The 14466-nt window shown below is 32.5% G+C and overlaps 1 pseudogene; it reads right to left on the minus strand.

Annotated features, from left to right (window-relative positions):
- Positions 1 to 541: 541 nt before the first annotated feature.
- Positions 542 to 6999, minus strand: LOC129297627 (G-type lectin S-receptor-like serine/threonine-protein kinase At1g11410; annotated as a pseudogene).
- Between the last annotated feature and the right edge of the window lie 7467 nt (positions 7000 to 14466).

The raw sequence follows: 14466 nt of genomic DNA on the forward strand, positions 1-14466 counted from the left end.
TGCACACATAAAAGCCCAATTAGGATATGCCTAAGTAAAACATCAATAGGATATGATTCACCAAGTGTTGAGTCCACAATGTCCAAGGCCTTCCCTTCTCTCCATAAATCCCATACCCACAAATTAATTCCACATCACATGATCATCATCAACTCAAGCAGAAATATGCCATTGAAAGGGAAAAGTACAAGGGAAGAAAATAGGGAGGAGGAAAATTAGAAGGAAAAATTAATAATGAATTATATTAACTTTCCCAAAACAAAAATACTTTTAGAGCCTGTAGAAAATTTGATTTAATACTTCAAGCTAAAGTGGAAAAAAGAAAATTTCATTTAATACACGACATACATTTTTTATGAAAATTATATATCTATATAAATTATTTAAAAGATAACCTAATTATATAAATCTTGAATTATGATTATTATGTAATTAATTGTAAATTTATATAACTTTTAATAAAATATAAAAGTTCTTAATTTTTGCTTTTAAAAGGAAAAATTTAGAAATTTTAACCTTGAGGGATTAAAACATTGAATGGATTAAAATATAAAGGTTCAATTAAATCAAAATAAATTATGATAACCTAATTCAAAATTGAAAAAAATTACAACGGCTGGCAGATACATTTTTCCAATTAAAAATTACTATTTTTGGAAGTTTCTTCCTCCTAGTTTTTCCTTCTCTATTTTTCACTGCATCCAAATAAAGGGTTAAGGTTAAATATGAAGGAATATGAAAAATAACCAAATCATTCGGTTTATATTTCATACCCTTATAATGATTTTTGGTCTTACATGTCCAATTAAGTTTAGGGATACCCTCCTTTGTCACGATCTGTGTTTCTCTTGCTACTAATAATCTCTAACAATATGATACCAAAGCTAAAGACATCAAATTTTGTTGAATATTGTCCTTCCATTGCATATTCAGGGACATATAATCACTGCAATAATCCAAACATTGTGGCATAAATAATTATTTTTTTTGTATAAATAAATAAATAAATAATTCTTAATTTAAGAAGATGTAAAATAGTAATGTTCTTACTAGGTCCCAACAACTCGTCTTTTTCTTGCTTAGATTTGATCCTCTCCAATATTTTAGCCATGCCAAAATCTAAAATTTTAGGATGCATTGCAACATCTAAGAGAATATTGCTAGCTTTAAGGTCTCTATGAATTATTTTTAGCCTCGAATCTTGATGAAGATAAAGAACACCGCGAGCAATTCCGAAAATAATATGAAATCGTGAAATCGTGCATTCCAATCTAATCTTGATCTATGATTCATATCTGCAATTGAAACCACAAAAGCTTTACCTTTAAGTACCATTGAAAATTGAGAAAAGTTAATCTAGCAATGCCAAACACGCACATGTAATTAATTATTGAGATACCATAGAAATTCAAGCTAACAAATTCAATATATTCATATATTAAATAAAATTTACAACAAACTATAATATGTTAAGCGATATTGAGCAGTATAATTCATCTTTTTTGTGATGAATGAAAAATGTCTAACCTTTTTTTAAATATATATCATATTTTTGAGTGTGGAATATATTATCAAGTTGTTTAGAAACATAACTAAACAAGCAAAGCTAATATATAGGCTTTAATTAGTGTCTAATACACCTGAAGCACTATTAGTTTTGAGACATCTTATAAATTGTTGTCACATAGCATTTGCTTAATTTGACAATAATATCTGAAAAACCATATGTCTACCTCAAATTTCATATATCAACAAATTCTTACATAAAATGTGTTGATTTACTTAATTTAGTTAAAGCATATATATTTATAATTGGGTTAAAGGTCAGAAATGCCCCTGAAATGCACACGAAAAGTTTTAAATGACTTTAAACTTAATTATGGATAATTTATATCTCCGCCTGAAAAAAACATCGCTCTGTACCCCTGGCATTAACTCTCCCAATTCTATCGTTATGTGAGTCCCACATTTTTTTTAATATTTTTAATGAGTCCCATTATTTTTATATTTTTTATAATATTAAAACATACCCCTCTTCCCGACTCTCTCCTCTCTTCCGGACTCTCTCCTCTCCCCCCCACCTTTTATTCCTTCTCTCTCTCCCCCATCTGTCTCGTTCTCTTGTCTGAGTGGTTGATGCTTTTGCAATTTCCACTCTTCTTCTTCTCCCTCTACCCTTCATTATCCGTCAGCAACTTCTATTATGCCTCACCTAATCTAGACGTAGATCCAATCCATGCAGGTTCCATCACATCTCCCTCATGACCTTTCGCCAACTCTCATTCCTTCCGATCATTATCGTGACAATGAAGACTCACCAACAAGAAGCTTCACCTACGTCCTTAGTCTCACCTTGTTAACTTCTTTTGTCATCTTTTGTTCTTTGGCTCTAGTTTGCCCATTGGAATTACACTTGCTTTCTGTCTCCCAGACTCTAGCAACAACTTCCTTTTTCTTCTCCCTCTCCACTTTCTCTCCCTCCCCTCTCTCCCTCCCTCGTCCTGAACCATGAACAACTCGAACATTGGTAGCTTTGACAGAAAAGGTCATGAACCCATTGGAGACAACACAAGTGACCAGGGGGACATGGCCAGTTGAGGCTGAGATCTGAAGGCGACACAGAACCCTGGAGAAGGGGTCAAAGCAAGTGGTGCTAGTGGAATTGTAGAGAGAGGGGATGTGCTGTTCGGCTTCAAAGGGAGGGAGGCCGCTAAGGATGGTCTTGTAGCTGAAGTATGGGAGGCCATCGACATTGCACTGGCTCGAGAAATCAGAGGAGAGGGAGGTTGCGAGAGAGTGGGGGAGGAGAGAAGGAGATGGAGGGAGAAGAGTAAATATTAAAAAAATAATTATGGGGGCCGACAAACACCAACAAGCGAAAAAGAAAATGGCAGGGTAAAAGGAGTGGGGATTTTTAAAGTTGACAGATAAAATTAACCACAAGTTGAATTTAAGGTCTCCAATTCTTGAAAGCAATACATGTACACTAGATTAGACAAAGAGAGAGAATTAAAGGCTCACCAAAAAGGCAGAAGTCCAAGCTTTTGTTGGGCAAATGCTCATAAATTAACATCCTTTCTTCTTTGTGAATGCAATACCCAAGCAACTTCACAAGGTTTCTGTGCTGTAATTTTGCAATTAGTTTAATTTCATTCTTGAATTCTTGAATCCCTTGTCCATGACCTTTAGATAATCTCTTCACTGCTATTTCTTGTCCATCCACTAACAAGCCCTAAAATATGAAAATTTAAATTATTCTAATTGGTGCAATTAATAATCCAATCAATAGTAGTGTAACATCATAAATATTATTACCTTCATAAAAATATATAAAATGATAATAAGATTATAGAAACTTGCAAAAATGGGATTAATTATAAGCATTAATTCACTTACCTTGTATACACAACCAAACCCACCTTCACCTAACTTATTCTCATTTGAGAATTTATTTGTAGCAGTCATTATGATTTTGATGCTGAAAAATGACAAGGCTAGCTGTGCACTATTTACAGCTTGCTCCTCTTCGGAATCCATCTTTAGTTGTTGCTCTGTTATTTTATCTATAATTAGCCAATAAAAAGGCATGAAGCAATATTGATCTTTAAGAAATTTTAAACAAAAAGTATTGATAGAGAGACAAAATGTTTAGAACAACAACAACGATTTTATAGAGAGGAATCATTTTTTTTTTTAACTTACTATATCTTTTATCACAAAATCATTTAGAATTAATATAATGAATTTCACAAAGCAAAATATAATTTTCTTTGTTTTTTTTTTTCATGCAACAACAATTTAAATCACAAAAAATGGATTTGGTGAAATTCATTAAAAATCATTAACCTATCCCCCACAAGAATACGAATTAATATTCAGTTTTAAGATAAACACAAAAACGAATTAAGTTGTCTATTAACTCCACTAAACTAATTTATAATTATCACACATTCTACTTCTTATCTTTAATTCATGACATGAAAGGAATAACGCACCTCTTTTATTCTTCTGAAACCAATACACAATGATGGCAACAAGAAGAACAATGAAAGTGATAGAAGCTGCTGTAATTCCCACCATCCTAGCCATAGCAAGCATTCCTTTTGCCTTCCTGGCGTATTTTGCTGAGAAAAAGCAGGGGGGAAAAATCTTAAAAACCAACGCAACTTTGAAAATAGAGTAAAGCATTCACCAAGAAATTACAAGAAAAGACCAACAGGCTGGATCTCATGGAAAAAAGGTTAGTCCTTTATACCATGATGAACTAAGTTTTAAATCTCCACTGAGAGAAAAATGTCCATATTTAGTGCCCAAGCGTGTTTTAAACAGTATATTGCCTCCAACAGGAGGACACCCATGTGTAATAAAAAAACTGGCTAAAGTACATTTTTATTCCTTTAACTTTATATAAGATTTTATTTTAATTTCTTAATCTTATAAAGTGTCTTTTCCGTTCTATAACCCAAACACTGCTAGTTTCATCAACAAAAAATTCATAATTTAAATATGGAAAAAATATTATCAAATGTTAACATAATATTTTCTAAAATAATAATGATTAGCACAAAAAATAATTTTTTGAAACTAACAGAATCAATGTTAAAAGATTGAAAATATATTTTATAAAATTAAGGGATCAAACTGAAACTGTAGAAAAAGTTAGAGGACCTTTCAACCTAAAAATATTAAAAGAAAAAAAATGGAATAATATGGTTACCTAATTCAATAGCATCAACACGGACATAAAATATTGGCCTCCCTCACTCAATACCTGTGTGTCCATTAGAGCACCATGCCATGTTAAGCACCCACATCCTAATCCATTTCTCATATCTGTAGCTGCATAAGCAGTGCAAGAACAGTTTCTCAAGCATGCTCCTTCACATTCCTCCATATTCAAACCCATTTTACAATTAGCTATAGATGTTTCAGGAATCTTGACCTTTCTTACCATCACAAATCCTTCTCCATTATTCCCACACATGGATAGTGATCCTTTCTTCCTCACACACCCCTCTGTTACAACATTGTTTTGATTCCAATCCGTTGGATTTTTCAGTTCATACCCAGGCAAGCATGAACACCTAAAGTTTGACTGGTTTTGAGGATCACACTTACTGTTGGATCCGCAAGATTCATAGTAGTCACAATTCAATTCTGGTGCAGACCATTGGCGTGTCCATTCATTTAAACTATCATCCCACTTGAATAGTTGTGCTAATCCTGATGGAAGAACTACTAATCTGAAGATATTGGTCTTAGAAATAGCATTGTACATGTATCCTACTTCATCATCATTATCAGGAACAGACACGTTCAAAATGTTTGGCATGGCTCGTTTCAAAGATGGGATCCCAACTAATATTTCTCCATTGGAGGGTCCAGCTCGCCATAAAGGAAAGTTATTCTTATACAAGAAAACCTGAGATTTTCCCCTGGTACTGAATCTAACTGAGAAGCTTCCAGTTCCAGGATCTTCTTCATTCTTCCATGATTGCAAGAACCAGCTTTGACCAGTTATTTTGTTAACTCCTAGTTTGGCATATGGAAGGAGTGTATCAGTGGGATGATCAAAGCTCTCCCAGAGAAGAGTTTTAGATTCATCATTTTGAATCAAAACAAGGTTACCCAAATCTGAGAGTTGAGCGACAATGGGTTTATTATTTGGGAAGACAGAGACAGAAACGTTTGTGGACCATATGGGTAAGTTTGAGGAATTTTGATGGAGAACTAGGTTTCCATTTGAGTCGATGGAGAGAACTCCAGATTTGTCAGTGATTGGATTGTCTCTGTTGGCAACCCAAACAACAGTTTGCGTTGGGAAATTATGATACCAAATTCCCACATAACGATAGTTAGATTTATTACCTGGAGTGAAGAAACCAAGAGCAAACTTTTCTTCTTTAGAAGTCAGAAGCTGACCATCTCTAATGGGTTTGTCCTTGGTTATGGCGTCAAGCTACACAAAGCAAAAGACAGCGAAGGAGTATTATGGCAGAAAACATAAACTTCCCCTTCGCTCTCTTCATTGTCTCGTCCCATGAATCCATAGGCAGACAAGATTGCAGTTTAAAGAAGTGATTACAGTATGAGTGTGAACAACTGCACATGTATATATGTATTGGGAAACTTACTTGTAAGTCCCATGTAACACGTTAAGTTAGTCCCAAGTCCACCCGAAGACTAAAAAACGACTAATGCCCAGTTGGTACGTGGGAAATGAATTTTAACGGAAATGAATATAAACATGAGATTTAAAAATATGTTTGGTAGATTATAGGGGAATCAATGTTAAAAATTTGAAAATACTAGAATACTCTCATCCAAAAAATTTGTTCCACATCCAACCCAGATCTGCTTCAACCCAAATCTCCCTCTCTTTACTCTCCCTCTTTGAACCCCCGAGGGTTTCTCTCAAAACCGGTCATCTTCTTAGTTCTCTCATCATTTTCCCCATCTAATTCATCGATCCTTTAAAAGGTCTTAGAATTGCGATCTCAGAATTTCCACAATGTCTGCAAATCTCACTGGCGGGGCGATAATGACCATGTGCAGAGACGATTTCTAGGCGAGAACGACTAACCACTCAAAACTAAATTTAGATGAATCAAAGCGCAAAACTGTGAGGGCACAGAGAGAGACAGAGAGCATAAGAAGAAATGTGGAACTTACAAGTACAGAATGATAGAGTATGGCCATTGGAGAGTCGAAGAGCAGGAGCACGGCAACAACAAGACAGAGAGAAGTTGAGAGAGTTACTTAGCACACAGTAATTCCTTATTGCTATTTGCGAAGGATGAGAAACGAATCAACGGCAGGAAAGGACGGAGGAAGCCCAGCAACGGATGTTAGGAAGACCAGCTCTCTGATCCCTTCGCGGGTGACGGTGACGGAGACGATGTGAAGACCAGTTCCGTTCCGTCGAAAATGGTAGTGGCCTAGTGGGGTGGGATGTCGAAGAGCAAGGACGCTGAAAATGGGAGGGGCAAATGTGTCTAAAACTTTTATTAATGGGGCATAATTGTTAGTAAAATTCTATGGCTTTCATGGTTCACTTGATGAAACCGAGTTCAATCATTTTTGGTTAAATTTAACTTTACATGAAACTAAATTCATGAAATCAAACAATTTTTTTTTTTCTAATTTCATATCCATTTCAAAATTCAAATCTCATGTTTCAAATTTCAATATATCATTGAGGTTAAGGTGAGCATCGATCAGTTCGGTTCGGTTTGATCTCAAAATATTCAAAATCGATCGATCGAATAACACTGAAAATGAAAACTGAATCGAAGCAAACAAAACAATCAAACCAAACAAGGACTAAACAAAACTTGATAATTCGATTTGGTCGGTTAATTTAGTTTTTTTGTTTCATATTGAGCTATTGAAATTGGGCCCATTTTTTTAAATATTAAAACAAACAACACTATAAAATTGAGCGTTTTTTCTATTTATTTTTTTTTTCAATATGAGCCCATTTTAATTACACCCATATGACATAAAGCCTAAATATTATAAAGGCATGGATAATCAAACAAACAACCACAAATAAACACCGATGATTAAATAATGGTCCCATAATCCAGTTGTAACACCATAATCCAGTCACAACACCTACTGATGAGAGTTACTGATCGAAATAGAGTTTCAAGTGATGTTATTATTTTTTATTCTTTATTAAAATAAAAAATAAAAATAAAATAAAATAATTTATAAATTAAATATAATTTATAATTAATAAATTATATATAATTCGGTCGGTTCGATCCATTGATTTTAAATTTTACTAACCGAATCGAACTGATGAATCGAAATATTTAAAATAAAAAAACTGAATCGAACCGAAAAATCAAATAGACCAAATTAAATAAATAAAATTCGGTTCAGTTCGATTTTCGGTTTCGATTCAGTTTTGCTCACCCCTATGTGAGACCAAAGTGGCATGATCAATGGTTCAAGTTCATCTGCACACTACTCATTAGAGAATGAACATCTTGATGAGATTTGGATCATTTGAAGTTTAATCCACATGTCCAAATTTAAAGTCTTCTAATTTTTATTCTTATTTTTTATTTCATGTTTATTAAAATAAAAAATACAATTTTTTTCTAACAAATATTTTATAATTAATTAGGATAATACAATTTTAATTTGGATAGTCTAATTTAATTTTAATATTTTATAATTTTTATAAATTGACTATCTAGATCATTATATTTATCATTTAAAACCAAAGCAAACATGTCAGCCAAACTGACAACCCAATAACCCGACTGTATGTTCGATTCTATTTTCTAATATGAAGTGAATTTGTCTGACTCAGGTTAATTCATATCAATCCACCCAACCCTATAAATCAAGTGGGTTGATTTTTTTTATCAAATTTTGACCCCCCAAAACAACATGGTTTTAAGCAGGGTTTAAAAATCAGATCGAACTGATCGGTTCAACTGGTTGAATCGGGAATCGGCTCTTGGTCCGATTTGGTTGACCCATAAAAATCGGTCATTATAAAACCGGTCAATAACCGATAAAACTGGATAAAAATCGAACAAGTTTTCATGAGAAAACCGAACAAAATTTAAAAATAAAAAATAAATTAAAATTAAAATACATCTTTCTTGATATTTAAATGAAAAGCTTCACTTATGATTAATATTAATTATGTAGTTATCAATAATAAATTATATTACCAAGCATCTATAATATACTTTTGAAAAAATACATATTTAAATGTATTTCTTATTTAATTATGATACATAAATTAAAAATATATTAATTTAATGTCAACTAGTTCAACCCCGGTTAGATCATGGTTCGACCAATAAACTGTGAACCAGTGTCTCGTCCGATTCAATGACCGGTTCAATTTTTAAAACTTTGGTTTTAAGGGATAGGATATAAAAAAATTTTAAAATAAAAAAAAATTGTAGAAACCCTAAATCTCTTTCTCTTTTTTGAGTTACCATTTTTAATTTCAGACACCTATTTTTTTTTTTAAAAAAAGGAACCTTACTTTTGGATTCATTCTCGCCGTTCTTGATTTTCTCTTGTCTCCTTCCTTCACTGTCAAGTCTGTTAAAGTCCACCTTACCCTTCAAGGCTCATGCCCCATGAACATTGCTCAGGTGCTTGACGTTGCTGTTGTGAATTTGAGAAGAGATGGATGTTCTCTTTCTTTTCTTTAGCACAGCTTCTTCCAATTCTCAAGCAAAGATGAAGAGAGAAGCAGATGAAGACCAATGCGTATTGAAAATTAAAAAATTGAGGTGATTGATGTTTGCTACACATTGCAAAAAGTGTAAAAGGAATGCAGGCTAGAAATAGGTAGGTAGGAAAAAATTATATAATGTAAATTTTATACATTTTCATTATTTTTTAACAAAATATTTATTACTTATTATATAATAAAAATATATATTATTTATTATAATAGGTTTAATTTTAATTTGACTTCGATCATATCCCTAATACTTGACCTTTAATTTCAACTGATTCGATTCAACTTTTAATGCCGTGATTTAAATGTATTTTAGATGGTCTAGGTTGAACATTAATTTTTTTATAATTTTTTATTTCAATAAATATAATATTAAAAATAAAGATAAAATATTAACTAGTACATTTTAAAAAAATTAAAAAAATTGTTACTTAAAAATTTTAAATATAAATTTTTCAGAATAAATATAGATAGTCAATTTATAAATTATAAAAAATTTTAATATTAAAAATTGAATAATCCAAATTAAATATAGACTGTTCAGTTGTTAATAAACATATTTATTGATTTTTTTATATTTTTATAACCTTTTATTTTATTAAATATAAAATAAAATGTAAATTTAAAACTTTTAGATGTATTAAAAAAATTGATGTTTACCTATCAAAAAAAGTTGACAATTGTGTAAGTTGTCAATGAAATTTTTTAAATCTAGTTAGTTTTAGATTTTCTTAAGAAAAAAATTACTTACTTTTTTGAAAAAAGTTATTTCATGAATTTTTATGATATTTGTTTAAATTTTTAAAAATAATTGGAATAGAAAAAAGAGAGCATGTTTGTGATTATTTGGACAAATTATTTTGAATAGCTTTTTAAAATAATATGATGTGGAAAGAATGTTATAACAATATTGAGATACGTGAAGATTTCATAAAATTTAAAATATTTTAATAATAAATTATTCTTATAAGTCAGAAATCCATGTCGATACTGTAAAAATATAAAAATAAATAAATAATAATAACTTTTTTTACTGTAACTAAATATAAATATAGTTTGCTTTTATAAAATCACTATAAAATAAATATTTATTTTATAAAATGTTTAAACTATCTAAAAATTATTTAACTTTTAAACTTTAAACAATTGGCCCCTTAGAAGTAATTCTCCTATATATATATAAATAATATATATATATATATATATTTGAGCCAAGATCCTTGTGCTCATTGTGCTTCCCAAGAATGGAGATTGCAGTTAAAGACAAAAGTGGTTGAATTGGCTCTATATGTTTGCTTCAATGTGAAAATATGAAAATTGAGCTCCATCAATTTAGAAGCACAATGACCAGGACCAATTGTGTGATTAATGTTTAAAACACTTATTAACAAACAGATGATAGAAAAAGTTGTATTAAGTTTCGTCTGATGCTTTAAAATATTGTGTGAAACTGCCAAATTCCACACTATGAATTCAATTTATACGGAATGAGTTAAATTTCTCGTGAAAATAATGGGTTTGCCTAAAATACTTGTGACTTACCTGAAGCTTCCTTCCATGTATGCTATGCTGGCTTGTTAGACTTTGACGAATCAGAGTCCAAGAGATGTTTCATTGCTTTAACTTTTAAGGGGCAGTATAGGCGTTCATATATTTTATTTAGAAAACAATGTTTATGAAAGAGATTTTTTTTTTAATTGGCCAAAAGTACTTCTATTCAGACATAGAAAACGGCAAAAGCCACCACAGTAGCAGTACAAGCAAGGAAACGACAAAACTAAAGAAAAAGCAGCAAAACTAAAGAGAAAGCAAATCAGCATAAACGAGAAACGAATCAGCCTGTCCCATCGCACCAAGGCACAGTTTTGCTCTGGATCAAGGTACTGAATCAGATCCATCATTAAATTAATTAAGGTCAGGAGAGTTAGAGGTCAACACTTTAATTGGGAGTCAAAATCATCATAATAAAATAATATAATTAAAATAAAACACATTAATTCTTAATATATTTATCTATATTAATATCTCATTTAACATATAGTAATAATTTTAATAATAAAAAAACACAACAATATTTCAAATATTATTCACCTTTATAATAAAATTAAGATATTTTAAATTATGTTACATGAAAAAATATAAATAATAAATAAATGTCAAATATTAACAATATTAAGGTAAAAATATATAAAGTAGAGAAAATTACAGCCAATCTCCTCTTAAGAGAACTAATTACAGATGAAGACCAATGCTAAATAAATTATTGTCAAAATAAAAACATTATTATTTTTTTAAATAGGACTTGTTGTTGGTCTTTATTTATAATAATTTTTTTTAAAAGAAGGCTAAATGTGATTCTCTTGTTAACACACACACTTGTATTACACACACGCACTAACGCACAATTGCGAACATGACGAAAAGGATAGTTTATAAGTTTATGTCCATAGCTATTGCAATATTTTATGACGTTGTATTTTTAAAAATTTAGACTTCCAATCAATTTCAAGTTATTAGCATATTTATTATTATTATTTTTGTTGATTAATAAAATTAACTTGTGTTTTGGCCAAAAAAAAAAAGTCTATTTCCACTCATCTATGCCTAGGTCATCATGCCTGAAAAGAAGAGTTAAATAGTGTAAGGAACACCATCTCTTTCATTGCTGCCCATCTTTTCTCTGCTTTGCAAAATTCACACCCCAAGTTGAAAAGCAATGTTTGAAGATTGAAGAGGTAAGAGGGAACAATGGAGAGAGCAAACCAAGTACCATGGAGATGACGGAAGTGAAGAGGACAAGGGCACAATTCATAACAGCGGCAGACCCACCATGACATGGCGATGGACCCATGACAAACGAGAAAGAAGCTGTTGAAATAAAGAGTCCGAGAATGTCGAGAAGTAGTTGCTAAAATGATGCCAAGGGATAGAGAAACAAAGATGAAGATGAGTGAATGAACAAGGACACAGACACCGTTGGTTAGGCTTAGGGCTTCCAACTCTATTTTATTTTTATTTTTCTAAACCTAAAATGGCATTGTCTTGGGGAAATTTTTGGGCTTCTAGATTTTCTTTTCAATTTTTATTTTTTTATTCTAAACCCCAAAATGTTGTCATTTGGGAGTCAGAATTTTAAAAAAATATAAACCCACCAGACCTATGGAGTAAGGTGAGTTGATCCGAATTAATCTTAGGTCATCTGGATTAACTCGGATCAATCATTGCCACTTCAAATAAAAAAGTTGGACCAAATAGATGGTTAGCTCACCAGTTTGATTGGTTGGTTCGGTCTAATTTTAAATACAATGCTTTGGATAGAAAACAAATTAGGGACCGTAGCATCCTTAGCTAGCACAAGTGACAAAAGAGGTGATGGTGTCTCCAACCATCCAACCGGACTTACTCCCTTAAAAGCTAGATCAGCTGCATGATTGCCTTTGCATGGTACAAAGGAGAGAAAAAACCTAGCTTGAGTTGCCATTAGATCCAGGGAATCATCAATGATACTTTTGCAAAGCCATTTTCCATTGATGATTGACTTGTTTAACATAAGAAACCAACATGAGGCAATTACACTCGAAAATCACCTTCTCATATGTGAGATCTCTGGCTAACAGAAGGGCTCTTTTTAAAGCTAGAGCCTTTAACATGAAGGCCGAGATGGATTTTGACTTTATCAACAAAGCCCCAAATGAAGTTTCCAGCATTCCCTCTACAGATCACGCCTATAGCCGCACCAGTACCATTCTGATTTTAAGCTCTATCACTATTGATTTTCAGAAATCCACTAAGGGTAGGTCCAGCGTTGATCCCTCTGCCATAACGTCTCCTCAGCATCATCAGATATCACAATGACACTAGTGGGATTGGCTTCAATCTGGTTAAACACCTTATCATTCCTTGCTTTCTACACTTCCTACAGTAGCCAATATACTGTTGCAAGGTCAAAATCAATGAGAGCACTAGAGGAAGAGGTAATGCGAGACCACCAACTCCCAAAATTAGTTATATTCATCATACCAGTCTTCATTTCCAGATCGCTCTCGAACCAAACACATCTTGTCCATAGGCAGCAGAAAAACAAGTGTTCAATTGTTTCAGAATCAGCTTCACAAATTGGACATTAATTAGTGGGACCTCTATGTCTTTTATGCAAAGCAGCATTGGTAGCAATAGCATTTGAGAGGCATCTCCATAAAAAAAGTGCTTAATGTGATGTGCGGAATTAATCTACCATAAGGACTTCTAGGTGCTGTTAGTAATTATTGAGGATGAGCCTATAGCTGTTCGAACAGGTGACTTGACTCTTATGGACTTTGAATAACCGAACTTCATAGTGTAATCACCATTACTCGCATGGGACCAAAACAATTTATCTAGTTTCACTGCCGAAGGTAAAGGAATAAGCTTTATAGCAAAACTGGTCTCCTCATCAATTAAATTTGAAATTGCTGTCAAGTTCCATTGTCTATTGTCATTCAGACCTAATACAGTTAAATTTGATTTTCTTAGTTCCTCATCATCAATGTGGAGCCTATGACTAGATAAGGAAGGAATCCGTTGGTCTTTCCAAATTCGCACAAAAATACCATCACCGATACACCAACATAGATCATTTGCTAAAAAATTTCTGCCATACCTTTAAGTACTCTAGTCCATATTTCATCCAGATTGTTTATTAACTGCCAGGCAATTTTGGCAAAGAAAGAGTCATTGGAGGTAGTAAAGCCCTTGAAGCACATACCTCCTTTGCATTTCGGCCTCTTAAGATCATTCCAAGCTATCTAGTGAAGTTTGTTGTCCTCAATACCTCCTCTCTACCAGAAATTTGAAATTAGACTGTCAAAATCCTTAGAATTCTTTTCTAGGAATTTGAAACACATCATTGGAGAGGCAGGCATAACGTTTATAGCAGCTTTAATCATGACTTCACGGCCTACATGGGATAAAAAATGTCTACTCCATCCCTACACCTTCTTAAGCATTTTTTCTCTTACATATGCTAGAGCTTGGTATTTGGTTTTTCTCCATACACTAGGAATACCTAAGTAAGTTCAGGGATTAGTAGAGTCACTAATCCCTAAAATCTCGCATACAAATGCTCAAACAACAGTGAGTGTATTGGAGGAGAAAAAGACTACAGACTTATCCAGGTTTGTAGTCTGACTAGAGCCATCACAGTACTCTTTAGTTGTTCTCGCTAGCATCCTACAATTTTTAGTACCAGCATTCATGAAAAAAAT

This window comes from Prosopis cineraria, unplaced genomic scaffold, assembly GCF_029017545.1.
Source record: "Prosopis cineraria cultivar Desert tree isolate PC_DT_omini unplaced genomic scaffold, ASM2901754v1 PC572, whole genome shotgun sequence".
NCBI lineage: Eukaryota > Viridiplantae > Streptophyta > Magnoliopsida > Fabales > Fabaceae > Prosopis > Prosopis cineraria.